We start from the raw sequence: 22,393 nt of genomic DNA, 5'->3' as shown, positions 1-22,393 counted from the left end.
TGGGGCCCCTGGGGAGCTCACGGTGACCCTCTGCCCTCCTGCCTCTGCAGGACACTTAGGGGCTGGGCTCTGTGAATTGGTCACTTAGTCGGAGCCCAGCCTCGAGAGCCTGCCTTGCACACAAACCAGGTATTGGAGTACAACGGAAGGAGAAACAGAAAGAGACGGGGACAAAAGCGATACATGACCCCCCAGGGAGGTCCCCAGGTGCGCACATAAATTAAGAACCCTCATTCCCCGCGCAGCAAACTACCATGACTGAACTGCACATCCATTGGTAGAGGAAGGAAAGGGAAGATGGGAAGGAAACAGGGTCAGTCTAAAGGCAACAGGAAGGCAGTTTTAGGGTATCTCCCAAGACGAGATTCTACCTTGGCTGGACAGGTCCACGAGGACTCACCTGGTCACTAAGGATCTCAAGGGCATGACATGTGGCTGCCACTTGGCAAGCAATGCTGGAATGTGGCCTGAGGGAGTTGTGGATGGATTAGATAGAAAAGGGAAACTCCACTGTCACTTGGCTTTCCAGTCAATGTGCTCACGTCCGTCTACCTTGCTGCCAACAGGAATCCGCCCATCAGCTCTGGACAGCGGCCAGGGAGTGCTGTCGACCAGCAGCCGGCTCCACCCTGGCCTCCTTGCCCACTCACCTACCCCACGATCCTGGGACAGGGACACACTTCCATTAGGCCACGGGCTCCTGTTCTACCTCCAGCAGAGAATACCTATGATAATCCCCAGTGTTTAATATTTCATCTCCTTTTTGTTTGAGGGCCTGAAACTCAGCCTGTGTTTTCTTTTATTCCCCCAACTCACGCATGCATCCTTCATACAGGACTCATAGCTCCAGACATCTTGGGAGGAGGGAGCCTCCACCTGGGAGCTGCCAGGTCAAGGAGACTCTTAGGAAGATCCTGACCCTTCCAGAACCTTGGACTTACATTTATCTTGCACGGGCTTCCTTTAATCAACTCTCATCCTGTCCCTTCTGGACAACTTCATGATGCTTCCCATGAACATCCACCCACCAGCGCATCAAAGTGACGATGAGCATCTGAAAAATTACTATTAGTCTTTTGATAAAGGAACTGTTCTGGTGGCTTAGGGCTGACAGGGTCATTGAGCGTGGCCCCCCAAAGCCAGGCCAAACTCTTCATAAGATGCAGTGGGCAGACAGGAAGACACCCCACCTGGCACGTCCACAAAGGGCCCCTGGCGGTACCGCTCAGTGGGCGCTGACCTTCCCCCGCAAGGTTACTGGCATCCTTGCCTACGTTACCTAAGGCAGCTCTCTCCTTTTACTTCTTAGAGAGGAAGGGGTTCAGACATGCTCTGACCTCATCCCAGGAGCCAGAGGGCAGCAAACAGGGCCAGTAAGTAAATATTTTAGGCTTTGCGGGCCATCGGGTCTCTGTTGCAACTATTCAACTCTGTCACTGCAGTGGGAGAGCAGCCAATATGTAAAGAAAAGTGCATGGCTGAGTTCCAATAAAACTTTATTTATAAAAGCAGGTCGGGGGCTGGATTAGGCCCACGGGCTGCAGAGTTGGCAGACTCCTGCCCTAATGCCTGAGGGGTACAGAAAGATCCGACAAGACGGAACCACAACCCTGGGCCGTGAGCCCCCCGTACTGCCCCGAGGTCCTCGCCGCCTGGCACACAGTAAAGTCTGGGCTTTGCAGTTCGTCTTCTTGTGTTCGACTCCTGGGCCCACGATATGTTGGCGTGCTACCTTCCATTCCCCCTGCCGTGAAATTCAAAGAACAATACAACCCCCGGCATCCCAGGGTTGCCAGGGTGATGCCCTGGGATGGGCCCTCTAAAGCCCTTGGCACACAGGAGCTGGCGTGTCCTGAGAACCTAATCAGAGTCTATTGTGAGGTGGAGGTGAGCGTTATCACTAAGGTTCCAGTGTGAGTTGATGACAGGAGGGGTGACAGAGAATGGGACTGTAGGACAGTCAGGGTCAACAACAGAACTGACTCAGCGTCAGGAAGCAGGGCTGGGCCAGGGTGGGGCTGAACCCTTTCCAGCTGGGAGGTCTTTCCAAGAACTCACAGGTCCCCTTTCCGAGACAGGCTGAGTACTTGCTGCCCCGAGTCAACACTCATGCCCTTGCAAAGTCCTGCGTCAGATAGATCTGACTTTGGCCCACCTGTGCTTACATCCCCACCAGCACTCGTTCATTTGTTCTTGTTGACACTCCTGTGAGACATTTACACCCCTTGTAAGGTTGGACAGGCCAAGTGTACCTCCCTGGAGAGCCGCTGTGAACGTGAAGGTCTTTCTGATACCGGGCTCCCTGCGTGCTGCTGGCCAGTCGGCTCACGGGGCACAGAAACTCCCAGGAGCCCCGGACTCATGATTGCCCTGGGCGGGCATCCTTCCCCTGGTCACCTCCGGGGTCCATCCCCGCTGAGACCCAGGAAGTGCCCAGAGATGGATCCTCCCCTTGGCACAGAAGGGACATGAGCTGCTGGGAGGGCTTACGAGGCACTTTGATGAGCTTGGACTTGACTGTCCTGCTGCCTTTCTGAGTATGGACGTCCTCAGTGGATGACGAGCCTAGAGGGTCGCCCCTGGGTGACCCTTGAGATTTTGTCCAAGGCAGAAGTACCTCTGCCAGGTGAGGGCTGGGAGTGAACCCTGGCCCACACCTTCTCCACGGCAGCCCAGATCTGCCCCGATTTCACAGGAGACAACGAGAGTAGGAGAAATTAGACAGGGTCCAGAGAGAAATCTGCCTTGTGATTTTTTAGGCAAAAGCTACTGTTCTGCTCCTTTGCTTTTTAAATAGGCAGGTGTGCAAGGCGGTGAGGCCATCACTCCCCAGCCAGTCTAAAGGGCAGGGTAAAAGGGTCAAGAGTGTCCTTTCTTGCCTCAGAAGGCCTGAGAACAAACACCTCTGTTGTCGGGGGCGGGGGGGGTGGGTGGGGGAGGATGAGAGCCGGCCTCGGTGGGTGGGGCTGGGGGCTGGTTTGGGGATCAGAGTCAAGAGTCTCGCCTCTTCTCACCTGCTGGGTCCCGAGTCTAGGAATCCAAACCCAGCTTTGGGTCACTTTGTCCAGCCTTACTCAAGTTACAGGACCCTGACAAGCATGCTCCCACCAGCCCTGGGCAGGAATACAGCCTCTTCTAGAGGCTTCTGCTGTCACTTTCATAGCCCAAGCTGACCCTGAGCTCCTATTCCAGGAGTGGGGAGCCTTTGAAATATATTTCTGGTGATGGAGTGAACCTTAAGGGCGAATCCTTGCCAATGTTTCACTAGCCCCTGCCCTACCTTCTTGGACCGACCCTCACAGCGGCGTCTTTCTCCTCCAAACCTTTTCACTATCTCTTCACTGCCCCCCAAATGGTTGAGTGGATACAACCAGCTCCTTGACCTTTTGCGAAGGTCCAAGCTTTCTTTCAACGAGGAAGGTCCAGGTGTCTGTCCAGGTCTTCCATCCCTCGTCTGACAGCATTGTGCAGCTGACTCACTGTCCAAAGCCATCGCCTGTCCCCTGTGTCCACAGGCTGGCACACGACTCACCCCAGACCTACCCGGGGAGGGAGCTGCCGCCCTGTGCCGCCAGTGAGTCAGAGGTGGGGTCCCCCGTTCAAAGTCCTTGCCATGACTTGGGACGGATGGCAGCCATCCGCTGGGCGGGCTCTGGAACCTCCTTGCATCCCGCCCGGGAGCCGCCATCCTGATAAGCAGCACAGAAACCCCATTCTTCTACGCCTGGTGAGCCACGTCCCCTGGGCCCTGCCCCCGCTCTGGCACGGGGCTGCCAGCCCAGCCAGGTACCACACCCTCGGGATCCTGCCAGCCAGCCTTTCTCAGCAGGGCGTCGCCTCGCTGGGCGACCGTGGAATCTCTCCTGAGTGCACCTGGGCTCCTCCAGCCCACAGCAAGGGCTGGACTGCAGCTTCTCTGCCCTTCCCACCTTCGTATATGTCCCTTTTGCACACACACACCAGTGCATCACGTTCCCTTGGCCTCCGTGTGCTCTGCATCTGTGGGGGTGACCCCATGGAAGGGTTCAGTCCCCTCCACACCCTCTATTCTGCTCTTCCACTTGCATCAGCTCAGGAAATCGAATGAAACCCCCTGGGTATTCCGATGAGCTGCGGCGTCAGGCAGCGTGCCTGCAGGTTTTAGGAGCGTGATGACCGCGCCGAGGACCACTGGCCCAAGAAGTTATCAAAGGGGTTGAGGATGAGGGCGGTGGCCACACCCACCTCCAACTCAGGAGCCCCTGCCCTGCTACCTGACACCCACCAAGGGAGCATCCCAGGGCCGGCCCCTGCTGGGAGCCGAGGGCACCAGCGGCCACTTGTGACTGAGTCAGGTGGCCTGCAGACTAGGTCGGGGCGCTGGAGGGGATCCTGGGAAACCGCAGGAGCATCAAAGTGGAGGGTGACTGGGGACACAGGACATACCAACAAAAGTGATAGGGGGGTAACGCCCCGTGTGTCCAGGTGCGAAGCAGCAGCAGTGAGGCCGGGCTCAGGGTGGCAGGGCTGGTCCCTCGGAAGCCCGAGCTCAGAGCTGACTCAGGAGCGGGGGGGGGCCTACACTGGCTGCCAGGGGTGGGCGCGCAGCCTCCACGGGCGCTGGGCGTGCAGGACGCTCCAGGCGCGCTCACTCCCTCCTGCAGCCCCACTGTGCTCCCCCCGTGGCCTCCACGCCTACGGACACCCTGCCCCTGCCGGCATCCCCAGGGCATGGGGCTTGCTGGACTCTCCCGTCCATCATTTACACTTGGGAAGGGAAAGCCCGAATGAGAGGCTTCTTTTCCAGGATGGGCTATGAAGATTCCAAACAGGATTCAGAAGCAACAGGAACAAAGACGCAGACGTAGAGGATGGACTTGAGGACACGGGGAGGGGGAAGGGGAAGCTGGGACGAAGTGAGAGGATGGCATGGACGTATCTACACTCTACACACTACCAAATGTACAGTAGGTAGCTAGTGGGAAGCAGCCGCATAGCACAGGGAGATCAGCTCGGTGCTTTGTGACCACCTAGAGGGGTGGGATAGGGAGGGCGGGAGGGAGGGAGACGCAAGAGGGAGGGGATATGGGGACATACGTATACATACAGCTGATTCACTTTGTTATACAGCAGAAACTAACACACCATTGTAAAGCAATTATACTCCAATAAAACTGTTAAAAAAAAAAAAAAAAGCAACAGGAAAAGCCCAAACCCTGGCCCTTCAGAAGACGCGAGGCCCCTGCCTCCTGGGTTTTGTTCTTTTGGGCAGGGGAGCAAAGACACCGTGACCAGTCCGGACCTCAGCAAGTCAGTGGCAGGGAGAGGGAAGTGGGAACGAAGGGTTCTTTAAGAAAGAAACCACAGGCTGTCCCTGACAGGGTCCCTGCCCTTTGGTGACAAGTCAAGCTCCACGGTGACCTGCTCCCCGGGACTTAAGGGAGCAACAAGGGAGGGAATCCTGTGAGAAGGGCCGGGAAAGGCCAGGAAAGGCTTGTCTATGGGAGAACGGGGCCGGGGCAGGGGGTGGGTGGGGAGAGCAAGTGGAGGGGAAAGAGGGGAAGGAGGAGGGAGGGTTAAGGGCAGGGGTCATGGGGCAGTGGTGGGGGGTGATGGCTCCTGGGGGCTGGGCTGCACGTGCAGGGGCTCTGGGTAGGTGAGCCCAGGGTCTGTCCAGAAGGGTTACCTCTGCAGAGGAGCTGGATTTGGCTTGGACTGTTCACACTTCTCTTTTCCTCTCCCTTAAGAACCTGAATTTTCTAGGAGGGGCAGACCCAGTCCAGCTGTTTTTAAAGTTCATTTCCTAGGAGTTTTTTTTTTTTTTTTTTAACATGCCAAGATGTAAGAGAGAATGGCAGGAAGGAAGAAGACAAAACCTCACTCTCCTCTGACCCCGGGGAGGGGTGAGCAGCCACGTACCCCCCACACACACGCTGTCCACAGCGTAAGCAAATGTGTGGAAGTCAGGACTCTCTGACTGCAGTCTGAGTTTTGTGATGGTAACTGGGGTGCCCAATTGCCCCGGTTTCCTGGGACACTGGACGTTCGGTGTTGAAACGGGGGATGTCTGGGGCCAACTGGGATGAGGTCGGTCATCCTTGGAAGCACCCAGAAGCCTGCTGGGTGGCAGAAGCAAACTTGGGTGAGAATTTTAATTTGCCGCAGAGGACGTGCACACAGTCTTGGAAGCTGAGCAGATGTTGTGTTGTTGTTGTCGTTTTTCACTATCCAACACTTCTGATGGTCTAACGCACGTTCCAACCGCTCCTGGACCCCTCAGATACATCTCCCTCCAGTCCTCACCAGCCCCAAGAGCGTCAGGTCGGTCCACAATGAGTGTGGCTCTCTGTCTCCAGCCCAGCCCCGAGCTGGCCGGGCATGGCGGGGGCAGGAGAGGTTGGCCTCCCTGCAGTGACAAGCAGCAGGCACTCTGCTCTCCGTCTGGGGTAGGGACACAAGGGGACTGGTCAGCCTGCTTGGGGCTAGAAGGCAGCTGGAAACCCCGGGGCTGGGGGGACCTGGAGGGGGCAGGGAAGGCACAGGGCTCACCCCCAGGTACTGCCTCTCTGCAGACAGAGTGGGCTGGGCCCATGGGGGGTGCCAAGGAGGCACAGGCGGGGCGGTGGGTGCTCACGCCCCAGTCTGGATGCAAGGGCGCAAGCCAGAGCCCCAGGGTGCCCCTCCACTGCCTCTCGTATTCCTTGCTCTCCCAGCCTGTGGGGGCAGATGGCCAGGGCCTCTGAGGTGCAATGCTGGTCCTCCGGGCTGCCAGCTTGGGCGGGGTGGTGCTACCCACCCTCACCTTCAGATACCAGTCTTCCCAAGAGGTGGGTGACAGGAAGGAAGGCCGTCCCAGTGGGCAGGTGCTTCTGCTTTTTCTAAGAGGCCTGACCCCCTTTCCCTCCAGGGGCTGCCTTCCCCGCTCCTGCCCCACCTCAGAGTTAAAAGTCACCCAGGCTACGGGGCCTTCCGAGTTCCCTTGTTCAACACCTTCTTTGTTAGTAGACAACAAAAGCACAGAGAAGTTCAAGGTCTTTGCAGGCAGTGTCACTTGCCTGCATCCCCAGGTGCACCGCTGAGACCTGGCGCGTTGCGTCTGCTTTTACTCGTAAATCGGGCTCTTCTGCGGATGGGGGATGGTCTCTGTGAAATGCCGCCGAGCAGAGCTCACAGCCCAGAGTGGACGCTCCTTAAATGGCAGCTTGCGTGAAAACTGCCCGAGGCTCCTGAATGAGCCGGACACTCAGGCCCCTAGGTCCCCGCAGCCTGGTGGCCTTTCCGACCTCAGGCGAATTTCTCCTCCAACTCATGCTTCCCACCCTTCCAGATTCTGTGACCTCCGGGTCAGAACCAAGGCTGGCAATAGCAGCTGGCAGCCAGGGGGAACTCTCTTCTCAGGAGTGACCCCAGAATCCAGCACTGAGCCCCAGCCATGTGTGAGAGCTCACGCGGCACACGAAGATGTTGCGAAGGGCCCCCATCTTCAAGGGGTTTACAACCTAATAGCGGGTGAAGAAACCCGCCTACAAATGACTGAAGGACAGCACAGAGCTTGCCAAAGGCCATAAGAGAAGCACAGAGCCTACAGGGAGGAAGGTGATCCGGGAATCCTTCCTGGAGAAGGTGGCACTCAAGATGGACTTTGAAGGGTGGGGAGCCTTTCGATAGCTAGAGAGAGATGGGGAGATGCTTCTGCTACAGGAAGAAGCGACGGTGGAAGCAGCAGTGTGAGATGCTAGGGCAGGGCAGTCCAGGCCTGCCCTTGTCTCCCCTTCCCCGATTTAAAACCAACGCACGAACAAGAGCAGAAGATGCTTTGGAGTCAAAGCCCGTCTCTCCTTGGCATCATCTCCTAAGAACCTTTCCTGTGCACAGCTGAGTCTGCCGGCTTTTCAGGACAAGTGCTAAATGCCCCAGCTCCACCCCAGGGGTCTCTGCAAGGCCAAGTATGAGGTTGCATCCCAGGAGTCTACACCCATCTTTGGAGACCGACCCCTGTGCTGAATGAGACCCTTGAAGGGGGTTCCCTTGAAATCCATGCCTTAGCCGTATCCACTCAAGCCTTTCACTTAAGAATGTCTCCAGGGGACTTCCCTGGCGGCCCAGCAGTTAAGAACCCGCGCTTCCACTGCAGGGTGCATGGGTTCGATCCCTGGTCAGGGAACTAAGATGCCACACAGCCAGGGAAAAAAAAAAAAAGAATGTATGTCTCGGGCCTTGAGCTCGGGGAAAGCTTTCAGCGAGGGTCGGCAGCAGCACAAAGCCTGCGCTGGGAGCAGCACAGATCCCACTGCAACAACCTGCGGCGGGAACCAGCTTCTCTTTTGTTACCGCGCCCGTCAGAGAGAGACTAAGGTCCTCCGGCTGGAATAAGAGTGATGATAATCATGTCTGCCGTTTACGGAGCGTGACTAAGTTTCAGGCGTGGCTGGAAGCATTTTACATGTAGCAACACGCCTCACCCCTCGCCACCACCTCCTAAGTGTTTCCTACCATCATTATCCCCATTTTACAGATGGGGAAAGTGATGCACAAGGTTCAGCGACTTGTCTCCAGGGCTACCCAGCTGGGAAGTGACAGAGGGTCCTCTTAACCGCTATTCTATAAGCCTCGGGTCCTCTGGGCCTCACACGGACCCATCAAAGCATCGTGGACACAGACGGTTACCTGGGCTCAAAGCCCCAGCAGAGAACCAGGTGCTGCCTCATGCCTGCTGGACCAGCGAGCTGAGGCTCTGGCCCACTCTGGTAGACGGGAGAGAAGGCCAGGTGGGGCAGATGTTAACAAGTGGCCTCCGGGGTTAATGGGGTCAGAACATCCTATCTACAGCAGGCTTCTTGACATTGCCACTGTTGACATTTTGGACCAGTTCATTCTTTGTTGTGAGGGCGCGTCTTGTGCACTGTAGGATGTCTAGCAGCATCCCTGGCCTCTACTCACTAGATGCCAGTAGCATCCTGCTAGCGGGGACAACCAAAAACATCTCCAGACATTGCAAAATGTCCCCTGGTTAAGAACAACTGACCCAGAGTAAGCAAGAGTTTAGGTGAGATATTTGCTTCTGCAGCAAATATCTGAACACCAGAAACTGCTCAGACTGAACAAGAAAAACATCTGATCTTGTGCATCTTATTTGAGAATTTCTAGGCTCAGTGGAGTCGAGTCTTCTAGGGAGCTTAGCTCAAGCAAGACAGATTCCTGGGATTCAAGGTAAAAACAACACCTGAGAACCACCAGGCCTCTGCTCCCTTGTTCCAAAGGCAGTAGCTTCAGAAACTCAATGTTGCACAATTCGGGGAGCACACTGTGCTCTCGGTGAATGGCACCCCCTGGAGTTGTGCAGTGGGACATTCCTGCTGGAACCCCAAGCTCAGCTTATGCTCAGCGTAGGGGTTAGTTCTGGGGTTGGAGGTGAGGCGTCCTGGGGAGGTGGTAGAGAGAGTCCTGGTTTTCTCTGAAAATTGGCAAGTGAGCGTCCTTGCAACCCGCGGCCTGGCTCTCCAGGCTACGTTCTCTGGCCGGCTGAGTGTGAAAGGAGCTTGGCGTATTCCTGACAAGACCTGCTTCACCTCGGCTTTCAGATCCTCCCATGAGCCATGAGCGTGTGTGTTCTTGCGTGGCAGGCCCTTACATACTGTTTTGATTGTTATCATCCTGCCATGAAAGGCCTGATTGTTCAGGCTCTGCGGTGACATCACCGGCTTCCCACTCGAGCAGCTTGCTGAGGTGTTTGACGAGCGTGTAGGTGGGAAGGGGCTGGGTGCTCCCCGCAGGGCTGCCCGGCCCTACCTGCTCAGTGGAGCTGGCTTAGCACGCAAGGGATCTTTCCCCACCCCTTCTTTCTGTTCTGGGAGGCTTACTGCCACGGGCTGGAAAGATGAGATGACCCATGGGTTCCCTTCAAGTCCGCCGCCCTCCCCAACGTGGGCGGGGAGCAGCCCCAGGAAGTCAAGCCACAAGGCAGGGTGGTGTCTGCGGGTGACTCAGGCCACCTCTGTGCACTTCTCCTTGTCAGAAAGCAGAGAAGCCTACAGACAGCTAGGGGATCTCTAGGTCCCCGAGGGATGCCCTGGGGACCTTGACCTGCTAAGTATCCCAGCAAGTAAGTCAAGCCTATGCACAGGCCAGGTGTGAGGCTGCCTTACGCGATGTGAAAAGCACCCAGGGGTACATACCCAAGAGCAATATGCTTATATGTTCACTCAAAGCCATGTACTAGGAGGTTCACAGTAGAGCCCTATCCATAATGGCCCCAAACTGGACATGAAGCAAATGCCCGTCCAAGACAGAATCAATCAATAATACATTGTGTTCCGTTCCCACGATGGAATACGGTGTACAGCAGTGAGAATAAACAATCTCCAGTGCCATGCTACAGGACAAAGCATCTTAGAGACAGAATTTTGACTGAAAGAAGCTAGACACAAAACAGTAAAATGCTCTGTGATTCTATTTACAGAAAGTCTCTAAACAGGCAAAACTAAGCTGTGCTTTCTCATCCGTGAATTGATATGAGGTGCCGGTGGCCGAGAGCAACGATTTTTTTGGTTAATTCTCCCTAATATACTTGGAATTTTATTTTATTATTATTATTTTTCACCCATCTGCTCCAGGAGAGAACCAAGAAAAGTCCATTTGTATACAAATCACTAACCCTGCTAGGAAATAAACCCAGCGTGGTATGCTCATCAGAAATAATTAAACTCTAACTTAGTTTATAGTAAAAGGTCAAGAAATATCACTCTTGGGACTTCCCTGGTGGCACAGTGGTTAAGAATCCACCCGCCAATGCAGGGGACACAGGTTCAAGCCCTGGTCCGGGAAGATCCTACATGCTGCGGAGCAACTAAGCCCGTGCGCCACAACTACTGAAGCCCGCACGCCTAGAGCCCGTGCTCCGCAACAAGAGAAGCCACCGCAATGAGAAGCCTGCGCACTGCAACGAAGACCCAACGCGGCCAAACAAAAGTAATAAATAAATTTTTTTAAAATCTATTTAAAAAAAAAAAGGAATATCACTCTTATTTTAAAAACAATGCATTTGAGCAAAATACAGGGACTCTAGAATAAAGGCGGGAACTCAAGTCCTGGGTGGGGGTCAGACTTTTGGGAAGAGCATAACCTCCTTTTAATAAAGATGTTTCACTGAGGCTGAATGTACGTGCAGAGAAGAGCACACATTATAAGTGGCCGGCTGGATGTCTTTTCAGAAACTCGCTGAATTTCATGAAACCCACACCCAGATCAAGAAACAGGACAGTACCAGCACCCAAGAGCCCCTGAGCCCTGGGCTTCCCGCTCCGCGCTGGCCTGGCCCCAAGAGGAGTCATGACCCTCACCTCTAACCCGTGAAGCTCAGTGCTGCCTGCTTTTGAACTTCACATCAAGAGTTTAGGCGGCCGTATAAGACCCCAGTCGACGGTTATCTGGGGCTTTGGACACAAGAGCTTTGCACTCTCATCTCCCGTGAACGTGGCATGTCGGTAGTCGCCTTAGGCCGTAGGCTTGGGCCTCTGTACAGGCGCACCTCGTTTTTCGGTGCTTCGCAGGTATTGTGCTTTTTTAAAAGATTAAAGGTTTGTGCCGACCCTGCACCGAGCAAGTCTATCGCGTCGTTTTCCCAACAGCATTTGCTCACTTTCTTTGCGTCTCATTTTGGCAATTCTCGCAACTGTTTCAAACTTTTTCATGGTTACTACATTTGGCATGGTGATCTGTATGTAACATCTTGGATGCTACCACTGTAATTTTTTGTTTTACATTTGTTTAATTCAAGTGTGCACACTGTTTTCTTAGACATCATGCTATCACACAACTAACAGACTGGAAGCAGAGAGTAAACGTCACTTTGACATGCACTGGGAACCCCCCAAAATTCGTGTGACTCGCTTTGTGGCAGGGGTCTGGTGTCTCTGAGGTGTGCCTGTATAGGGTGTTTCCTCAGGATACCTAAGTTCGTCCCTCTGCTTTCCTAGTCACTGAACCCTGCAGTCAAGTCCAGATCAACATTTTAGGGGAGGGCTTGGGACTAAAACATTTCTTTCTCCAGCACACGAAATACCATTGCAAACCACTAAAACATTTTCCAGCATTTTGGCACTGTCTTCTAAAGGGCGCTTTCAAGTGCCTTTATAAGCATTTATTATTACTTTCACTTAGGAGGTTTAAGTTCATTCTCCATTTTGTACACGTAGGAATCAAGGCCTGGAAAGGGTGAGTGATAAACCTGAGAACATAGCCTGGGTCACTGAAGGCGGGGAAACGGTGCTGGACTCCAAGCCCTTTCCCACACCTCCTCTCTCAGGGAGTAACAGTAAACGTGGCCAGTGAGCCAGGTGGGACCCCCCACCACCACCATCTCTTCCCTGGTTTACAGGGACAGGCTCCTAACTGGGCTCCTTGCTTCTCCCCTTGCCCCTAGAGTCTATTCTCTGCTACGTCTGCTACGTCTGCTTATGGTGCTTCTCTGCTCAGAACACTGCCCCGGCTGCACATTTAACTCGGAGGCAGAGCCCAGGTCCTTCCCATGGCCTTGGTGACCCACGTGCTCCCGCCCTCCGTTCCTCCCTGGCCTCTTTGGGTACACTCTTCCCCTGGTTCCTTCTACTCCAGCTTCTGGCCTCCATTCCCTTCCTCAAATGTGCTTGGCTACTCCCACCTCAGGGGACGCTTCTACTGGAACATTCCGTCTCAGATATTTGTGCCTCACCGCTTCACCTTTTTTAAGACTGAGCCGGGGGCTTCCCTGGTGGCGCAGTGGTTAAGAATCCGCCTGCCAACGCAGGGGACACGGGTTCAAGCCCTGGTCCGGGAAGATCCCACATGCCGCGGAGCAACTAAGCCAGTGTGCCACAACTACTGAGCCCGCGAGCCACAACTACTGAAGCCCGTGTGCCAGTGCTCCGCAACGAGAGAAGCCATTGCAACGAGAAGCCCGCGCACCTCAGTGAACAGTAGCCCCCGCTCGCCGCAACTAGAGAAGGCCTGCGCGCAGCAACGAAGACCCAACGCGGCCAAAAAAAAAAAAACAAGACTGAGCCGTATGACTTTTCCAAGGCTGGGTCATAACAGACACTACAGCTTCCGTCTATCTCTCTGGACCATTAGCTCTGGGGGAAGCCAGCTACCATGTTGTGAGGACCCTCAAGCAACCCATGGGACAAGGAGCTGAGGCCTCCTGCCAGTAGCCGTGCGGGGGCACCACCTTGGGGAAGCGGATCTTCCAGCCCCCGTCCAGCCTTCAGACGACTGCAGCCCTGGCTGGCCTCTTGACTGCAACCTCAAGGGAGACCCTGAGCAGGGACCACTCAGCAGAGCCGCTCTCGAATTCCTAACCCACACACACAAAAAAGTGAGATAATGTTTACTGGGTTGAGCCAATGATCTTTGAGCTACTCTGTTATACGGTAATAGATAACTAAGACAGCCACCTTCTCAGTGAAATCCACCCTCACCCCCTTCTCTAAAATGTAAACCACCCAGCACTGCCATGCCCCCTTAACTCTAGTCTGTTTTTCTTTTTGTTCTTTTTCGGTCAGCAACTCTTACCTTCTAACCTACTGTATAATGTACTCATTTTTTATGTTGATTGTTCTTTTGTCACCCTCCCATCTGACCTGCATCAGAACAAGCTAGGAATCTTTGTCTGTTCCCCGATGTGTCCTGAGCACCTAGAAGAGTGCCAGATGCGCACAGCGATGAAACAGACCTACGTACAGACACAGGCCCGTGAATTCTAGCAAAGGCTGAGGTCTTGTCGGCTCCCAGAGGCAGGCAGGCAGTCAGCAGTGAGCATGTCACGACTCCCTGGACCTTGGTGTCTTCAGCTGTACAGGAAGGAGGTCACACTGGGCAACCCACAAGCCCTTTTCCAGACCCTAAGCTTTGTGGCTCCCACACGACAATGGCCTTGTGGGTTGTCCAGAGTCCAGGGGCTGCAGAGACAGGCCCCCGCCTTGGCCAGAGCTCATCTTCCTGTCTGTGCACATCTGGACGGCACAAACCGATCATGCCAAGAGGAAACTCTGAAACGGCTGCTCAGCAAAAACTGCAGTACAGGCCACACGAGAGGGACTGAAAGGCTTCTTTCTTTTGCAGCCGCAAAACCGTCTTCTGGGCACGATCTCAGAAGCTGAATGCTCCACGGCTGAATAACATATGCTCTCAATAGCCTTCGATGGCAGTCGCTGTCACACTGCCTTCTCTGCCTGGCTCCCGGCCAACGCAAAACTTAAAGAACCGGGCCATTTTCCCCCGCTACTCCCTTGTTCAGACCGAACTATACCTTCAGTTATCCTCGGGGCCTGTGCACCAAGTTCAAAGCTGAACACCACCTGCTCCTCCGCCGGCCCCTCCTCCTCCAGGGAAAGTAACTGAACCGCAAGCTTAATGCAAACTGAACAAGGAGCTTTGAGCTCTGGTGGGGAATCACCGGCTGTTTGCATGTAGTTAGAACGTGCTTGACCCTCCATCCCTCCATCCTTCCGTGGCCGGGAAGAGATTACTCTCCATTAACATGTAGTCAGTCTGACAACCAGCCTGGGCTCCCAGGACAAAGAGGGATGATAGTCCTTTGCAAATGAAAGGAGTTTCAGGGGCTCGGAGCTCCCTGCTAGCTCTTCAGCAGCGCAGGGAGGGGAAAAGCAGGCAGGGAAATGTGGGGCTCTCTACACCTGCAACTTCACAGCTGGTGACGTCAACGGCCTGATGGCCAGGACAACCTGGGACACAGGAAGACTCAGGTTTGCAACAGGGAGTCTTTGGGTCAATGTCCTGCGAACAAGGGGGACGCATGCAGAAGACCTCGGGGTTGGGGTGTCTGGTCATCCTTCTTTAGACTTCTCTTAAAAGTACAGGAACAGGGCTTCCCTGATGGTGCAGTGGTTGAGAGTCCGCCTGCCGATGCAGGGGACACGGGTTCGTGCCCCGGTCCGGGAGGATCCCACGTGCCGTGGAGCGGCTGGGCCCGTGAGCCGTGGCCGCTGAGCCTGCGTGTCCGGAGCCTGTGCTCCGCAGCGGGAGAGGCCGCAGCAGTGAGAGGCCTGCGTACCGCATTTAAAAAAAAAAAAAAAATACAGGAACACAGGAAGTTACAGCCCTGAAGCCCAGCCCTGAACCCTTGCCCTCAAACAACAGCACAACCTCAAGACTCAGAACATCGACGTCGGTGTTACCACTTTCTACTCTGAACCCTACCAGCACTGTGCCCACAGCCCCCTGCCCCTGGGTGCAGACTGGACCTGAGGAAAACCAGGTGAGATGCTGGAAAGAAATCTGAAGGAAGAGAAATCTTTTTCGTCCTTGTGCTGTGTATTTCTGGGGTGCTTTCTAGCTAGCTGGAGACCCAGAGCTTCGCCACTGGGAGATGTCTCTGTTTTCTTGGCTTCTCAGCATGGATAATCGTCAGCGGGAAGGTTCCACGCCTGCTGCTCTGCACGTGCTACTGATGACACCAAGATGGTGGACGAAGCAGCCACCGCGAATCAGAGCCGCTTCCTTTAGGGATGCCTGGTGGTCACTGCAGAGGGGCCTGGCTAACGGCAACCACGGCCGAGGCACCACTGTGACTTACTGGGTACTGTTCAGGCATCCTTTGGGTTCACCCTGGCAATGACCCGATGAAGGAAGTGCTATCAACCCATTTTATAGATGAAGAAACTGAGGCTTAGAGAGCTAAATATCTCTCCCAAGTTCACCAGCCCATAGTTGCACAGATAAAATTCCAGTTCAGGTCTGCTGATTCCAGAGCTCGAAGGCTTCACCCGTGTGTCCTATGCAGCCCACCACACTCTGCACACAGGGCAGAGCGACAGTGGATCTTCCAGTTTACGGCGGAGGCGGGGGGTAGCCTGTGATTATGAGCAATATTTCGTATCATGAAGCCATCTATTACCAATATTCCACTGCAGGGTGGGACCTAGCACAAACATTGAAAAAGATCCGTTTGTTTAACATATGAATGCTGCTTAATGATCTTAAAAAGACGTTCCCGGTATTTTCAAAGGAATGGCTGGCTTCTGACACGTGTCTGGTGTCCTTTTCTCTCTGGACCAAGTCAGTAACTGCGAAGAATTCCTTGGCTATTATATGTAGATCTTAATGGTTCAGTGGGGGGGAAAGTGCGCGCATGTGTGTGTAGTGTGTGTGTGTGTGTGTGTGTGTGTGTGTGTGTGTGTGTGTGTGTAGTGTGTATGAGTGTGTTCATCCATCTATAGAAAGAACAACAGTTTCACACACACACACACAAACGTAAAGAAGAGCCCCACCACCACCACCACATACATGAAAAACGTGTCAGTCATCAACAGGCCACCATGCTCCCTTCTGTAGCTATGGCAGACATGTTCAACCACCCAAACGCCTCCTGTGTCTTCCAGGCTCCCCTGTGACAAGACATCCCAGGAACAGCTTCAATGCCGACAGGCTGGGCACATGCCTATGAGGCCGAGGAAACTGGCAGAGAACCCAGGTCTCCAGCCATTGCTCTCTGAGTGCTATCAGTGAGTGACGACCCCAGCAGGGGCCCCATGTCTCCTGGGATCCTAGAGCCGGGCCTCCCCAGGCCTCATCACTCCCGCCAACCTTAACAGTGTTTGCCACGCCCACGACTCTTACACAATTACTTGCTTTAAGTCAACTACCTTTCTTTTCTTCAAATTTATTTTCAAGTAAAATTGTAAGACTGCTGCAAGTGGAAGAAACCATTATTTGCCCAGCACAGAAAGTAACTGTAAAGGCACACATGTTGAAAGCAAATCAGAAATGGTGGGTCGAATGGAAGCAACCTAAGTGCCCATCGACAGGTGAATGGATAAAGAAGATGTGGCACACATATACAATGGAATATTACTCAGCCATAAAAAGAAACGAAATTGAGTTATTTGTAGTGAGGTGGATGGACTTATCGAGTCTGTCATACAGAGTGAAGTAAGTCAGAAAGAGAAAAACAAATACCGTATGCTAACACATATATATGCAATCTTAAAAAAAAAATGGTTATGAAGAACCTAGGGGCAGGACAGGAATAAAGACGCAGATGTAGAGAATGGACTTGAGGACACGGGGTGGGGGAAAGGGAAGCTGGGACGAAGTGAGAGAGAGGCATGGACATATATACACTACCAAATGTAAAACAGATAGCTAGTGGGAAGTAGCCGCATAGCACAGGGAGATCAGCTCGGTGCTTTGTGACCACCTAGAGGGGTGGGATAGGGAGGGTGGGAGGGAGACGCAAGAGGGAGGGGATATGGGGATATATGTATACATATAGCTGATTCACTTTGTTATACAGCAGACACTAACACGCCATTGTAAAGCAATTATACTCCAATAAAGAGTTAAAAAAAAAAAAAGAAATGGTGGGTCGATGTGGATGTGATGGAAACCTAGACACTGGTGGGTGGTCCAGGGAGGGACCCCAGCCCCTTGCCACCTTCTAAAGTAAAATCTCCGATAGGTGTCTTCAACAGAAATTCCAGATAATTTGGGGGGGTGGGGTAGGGAGAAGATTCCCAGTGCACATGGTGTCTGTAGCCTGGATGATCACATTGTTCCAATATGGTGCCTGGGAGGCAGATGAAATTAGTCAACACGCTGAAAATTCTGCAAATGGAGCCTGGTACACAGTAAGTGCTCAATAAATGCTCACTGCTTTTCATCATCTACAGTGTGCAGAGAAGAGGTAACAGAGCAGGGCTGAGACTGCTCTCCTCCTTAGAAAGACCTGTTTGCAAGGCTGGCACTTGGCTGGCATCTCAGAACTTGAATGGTAAACTCTTCCCTCCACTGATAGAAAACTCTCCCTAAATGATAAGAGCGTTCACTGCACCTAAGCTGTTTGTGCAAATAATATTGTTTACACGGAGCGCCTGCTTTCCTTCCAGGAGCTTGGTGGTAGGCAGAGGGCACTGCGTGACCAGTCCCCAATAGAATCTTTGGGCTCTGAGCCTCTAATGAGCTTCCCAGAAGGACAATAACTTGCACGTATTGTCACAATTCACGGAATTAAGCGCATCCTGGGTGACTCTATAGGGAAGGGACTTGGGGACGCTTGTGTCTGGCTTCCTCCAGACCTTGCCCCATGTGCCTTTCCGCGTTGCTGATTCTGCCGTGTATCCTTTCACTCTAATACATCTTAGCTGTGAGCGCGACTATGTGTTGAGTGCTGTGAGCCCTTGTAGTGAATCGCCAAATCTGGGGGTCGGCTTGGGGACCCCCAGCACGAGAAGCAGCATGGCGGGACCTAAGGGAAGCTGCTCACAGAACCTGCCACAGGCCAGGGTCGTGGGTGGAAGGCAGCCAGGGTTCCTGACTCCGTGGATTGGAAGTGGGTCCTCAAGAGGAGGGAGGGCCAGTGGGCTGGAAGAGGGTTGGTGCATAAACCCGAGGGCCAGAGGTCATAATGGGACCACAGGAACCAGCAATAGAGGCCAAATGGAGACGATGCCCAGTGCCAGGTGGGCCCTGCCACATCATGGTGGGCGCTGCAAGGAGAAAGGGCGGCATCCGACCAGATGCCTCTCCCCTCGGCCAAGTCATGGGGCACACTGGGAACTCGGATCTCCTCTAGGGAAAAGGAGGAAAGGGAGGGGGAATCTCCAACTGACTGTGTTTATATCCTGAGCTGAGCAAGTTTAAAAGTAGAAGTGACAGGGCTGTCTTTAAAAGGCATGTGTTTACCAGTCGGGGCAAATGAGGGCTCAGCGCAGGGATCCCAGGGTGTGGGGTTGGTGGTCCTTACACCTGAGCGTGCATCAGAATCACCTGGAGGGTTTGTTAAAACAGACAGCTGGGCCCACGCCCGGAGCATCCCGGAGACTGGGGTGGGTTCCGAGAATTTACTTTTTTAATGAGTTCCCAGGTGACACCCATGCTGCCAGGAGATGCACACTTTGAGAACCACTGATACAGAGACACACAGTTACATGTCCCACGTCCGAATTGTCTCTGAGAGAGGGGAACCTGAGGAGCAGTTCTCTGCAGCTTAGGAGAAGGAAGAATTACCTGCCCCCAAACTGTATAAGCAACGCTAGGCAATGAGAGCTTCAGGAGTCTACCCCACGGGCAGCCGCTGGGCCCACGTGGGGCGGCTGGGCTCATCAAGTAAGGCTGTCTGGGCAGAGCTCTGGGGAAGGGGAGCTGTGGCTGGTTCCAGAGCCTTCCAAGAAGCTGCACATGGCGACCCTGTCTCAGGGACCCTTCACCAGGCGTAGATGTGCACGGGATGCCCCAGCCAAAGTCAGAGTCCAGGCAGGACCCTCTTCACAGCGGGCAGGGTCCTGGCCCTGCTGCGGGATCCTCCCACCACAAGGGCACGAGTTCTCTGCTCCAGAAAAGGCTGCAGGCATCTGGGAAAGCGACTTTTCCCCGCTATTTGCGTAGACCAAGGAGGCGACTTGGCCTCCCGGGGAACACTGGTCACGTCTGGACACATTTTTAGTTGTCAGACCTGGAGACAGGTGACTGACATTGAATGTGGAGAAGCCGGGGAGGCTGGCACACATCCTACGACACCCACCCCTGCTGCTGAGAGTATCTGCTTCAAAATATCAACGGCGTTGAGAAAGCCCACCCGGAACCCTGCACCCAGCGGGCTCTCATACAGGATGCACAGCGTCAGTGGAGAGTGGTGATGTTGGGAAAAGGAAGCTAGAAGGGCCCTGCTCGGTTTCCAGAGTCTAGCTGTGCCAAGAGGGTCTCCAGAACACAGTGTAGCACAGGGTCACAGCACATCATGTGAGGGGCGGAAGGAAGGAAGGAGGCCCACGAAAGGCCTTTCCCCTCTGCCACGGCCGTGGCCACGTCACCACCTCCAGGCCCAGCGAGGCCCACCGCATTCTCAGTTTAGCCCGAATCCCTAGCTTAATCCAGCTGCTTCTCCCCTGATGCATCTCAGAAAGAGTCGGTCACATTCATCAACTAACAGCCCATGAACAGAAGAGGAGAGGCCAAATTTCAATGGCATTCAGGGAATAAAAGCATTTATACCTTTTTGGCGCTCCCAGCACATTTTCCGATAAAGCTGTGTTACGTATGACAGGCTGGGTGCCCACTGAGCTCACAAAAGCCCATGTAACTCCTGCGTGAGCGGTTTCTAAGGATTTAAATACTTTACGGCTTACATAAAGCTTGTGGGGGAGTTCAGGACCTGAATCACCACGTATAACCTGTTTGTTTGTTTGTTTTTCCTATCGGAAAATGCCTTCCCTCTGAACAGTGGGAAGGAAACAAGAGGGCACTAAGGAAATGAGTATGAAACGGAAAGGGGGAGACTGGAGGAATGGCCCCTGGGCCGTGAAACTCCCGAGGAGTGAATTCCCGTGCCACTGGTGTGACGAGAATGAAGTGATTCGGCGGTGGATTGATCCGTGGGTAACTGCTGAGTTCCTATTCTCTCTCAGACGCAACGCTGGGGATGCAACAAAGAACAGAGCTTGCCAACACGGAAGGGGCAATAACTCCCAGGGGATCCTGTTCTGCAGGGAAGGGCAGGAGCTATTGGAACAAGAAGGATGGCCACGCCAGACCTCGGGTCCTTGAATATTCCTTAAGGGAAGCTGGCCAGGCACGAAGACGAAGACCACGCGAGGCAACGGCCGGCCTGTGCGAGCCCAGTGGCCGGAAGCTGCCGGAGATGCTGGTGGTGACTGGAGGAGGGAGCAAGGGGACGATAGCCTGATGCGAGGCCAGCTTGGAGGATGCAGTAAGGATTTCTTTTCTTAATTGTAGTAAACTTCACGTAGCATGAAATTTACCATCTCAACATTTTTAAGTGTACAGTTCAGTGGCATTTCGTACATTCACGATATGGTGCAACCATCACCGCTCTCTAGTTCCAGAACATTTCATTGCCCCAAAAGGAACCCAGTACCCACTGGCCACCATTTTCCATCCCCTTCTTCCCCCAGCCCCTGGCAACCACGAATCTGCTTTCTGTCTCTGGGGGTTTTCCAACTCTGGACTGCATATAAATGGAATCACACAAGATGTGGCCTTTTGTGGGTGGCTTCTTTCACTTGTCACAATGTTTTCAAAGTTCATCTGTATTAAATTCTGTGCCGGTGCTTCATTCCTGTTTATGGCTGAGTCAACGTTTTATTGTGTGGATCGACCACATTTTGTTCACCCATTCATCCATGGCTGGACACGTGGATGGCTTCTAACCTTTGGGCCATTGTGAACAGTGCTGCTGTGAACATGGGTGTGTACACGTTTTTGTTGGAACACCTGTCTCAGTCATTTGGGGTAGAGAACAGGAGCGGAATTTCTGAGCCGGATGTTAGGGATTTGGTGCTTGTCTGAGGAGCAGCTGGAGACTTTGAAGTAACAGCCACATGATCAGAACGGTGCTTTTGAGCCTTCGCTATGCTGGCATGGGTAGAGGGTTGGTGGAGGCAGGAGTGGCCGGCGGGGTGATGGTAGTTCAGGTGAGAGAGGTCAGACGAGAGTGGCAGGGGCAGGAGAGAAGTGACAGGTCCCATCCTCTTCATTCTGCCATCCCCTCCTGCTCTTCCCATCATAGCTTTGGACATCTAGCCTCAGGTGAGAAAGAACCATTTTCCCCTGAAACTACCAGTGGGTCAATAGCGGAGCCTACTGCAGGCAAGACAGGTGTGTCAAGCTGATTTTGAACTTCTTCCCAGCTGGACTCTGAGAAACTCACTGGCTCCCCAAAAGCTACATGATCTTTTTATCTTTTGGCCAAGCCGCGTGGCTTGCGGCATCTCAGTTCCCCAAACAGGGGTTGAACCCGGGCCACGGCAGTGAAAGCGCCAAGTCCTAACCACTAGCCCACCAGGGAACTCCCTACGTGGTCTTTTTTAAAGCTAAGAGTCCCCATTACTATGTCTGGAGGAATCTTCGTAATCCAGACCATTGCCTGTAACCTGGCCATGCAGCTCAACTCCCCACCTCCAGTCCCGAGGTGATTTCCACCCTAAGGGATGCTGTTTATTGAAATGGAGTCTCTGCTATCTCCGTATCAACCCTCTTATTTATATAACTGCTTGACTTACGAGTCAATCTCCAGCGCAGGATAAAAGTCCAAATCTGAATAAGTTAAGACCTATAGCATTACCTTGAGGCACCACTTCTTTAAAACAAAAACAAAATGAAAACGGTCCACGGGCACCTCGTCCCTCTGCAGGGGACCAGCCTCTAGGAGAGGACCTCTTGCCCGGAGTCTTTACAAGGAGCTATTTCCATTCCTGTTCTACAATTGAGGGCGGTCCAGGAAGGTGCGGGCACTAGACCCTCGGACTGAAAATACGTCACGTGGCCAAGTATCTTCTGAAGAAGGCTTTGCTTCCTGCAAAATCTTCTGGGTGCTTCCAACATGCTACTTCCCCACAAGCAACTGTGGTTAGCAGAAGACCTATTCAAGACCTTCCCATGTAGCTAGCTCTCAACAGGTCCA

At 53.6% G+C, this 22,393-nt stretch overlaps 1 protein-coding gene across 4 annotated transcripts in view; it reads right to left on the bottom strand.

Moving 5' to 3' along the window:
* The window catches only part of SLC39A11 (solute carrier family 39 member 11), a 431,705-nt gene that overhangs the window by 6,221 nt on the left and 403,091 nt on the right, over positions 1 to 22,393 (bottom strand). The window lies entirely within an intron of this gene.

This window comes from Monodon monoceros, unplaced genomic scaffold (assembly GCF_005190385.1).
Source record: "Monodon monoceros isolate NGI ecotype Baffin Bay Population unplaced genomic scaffold, NGI_Narwhal_1 Super_Scaffold_9, whole genome shotgun sequence".
NCBI classification, from domain to species: Eukaryota; Metazoa; Chordata; class Mammalia; order Artiodactyla; family Monodontidae; genus Monodon; species Monodon monoceros.
This window is presented reverse-complemented; position numbering and strand designations above follow the sequence as displayed.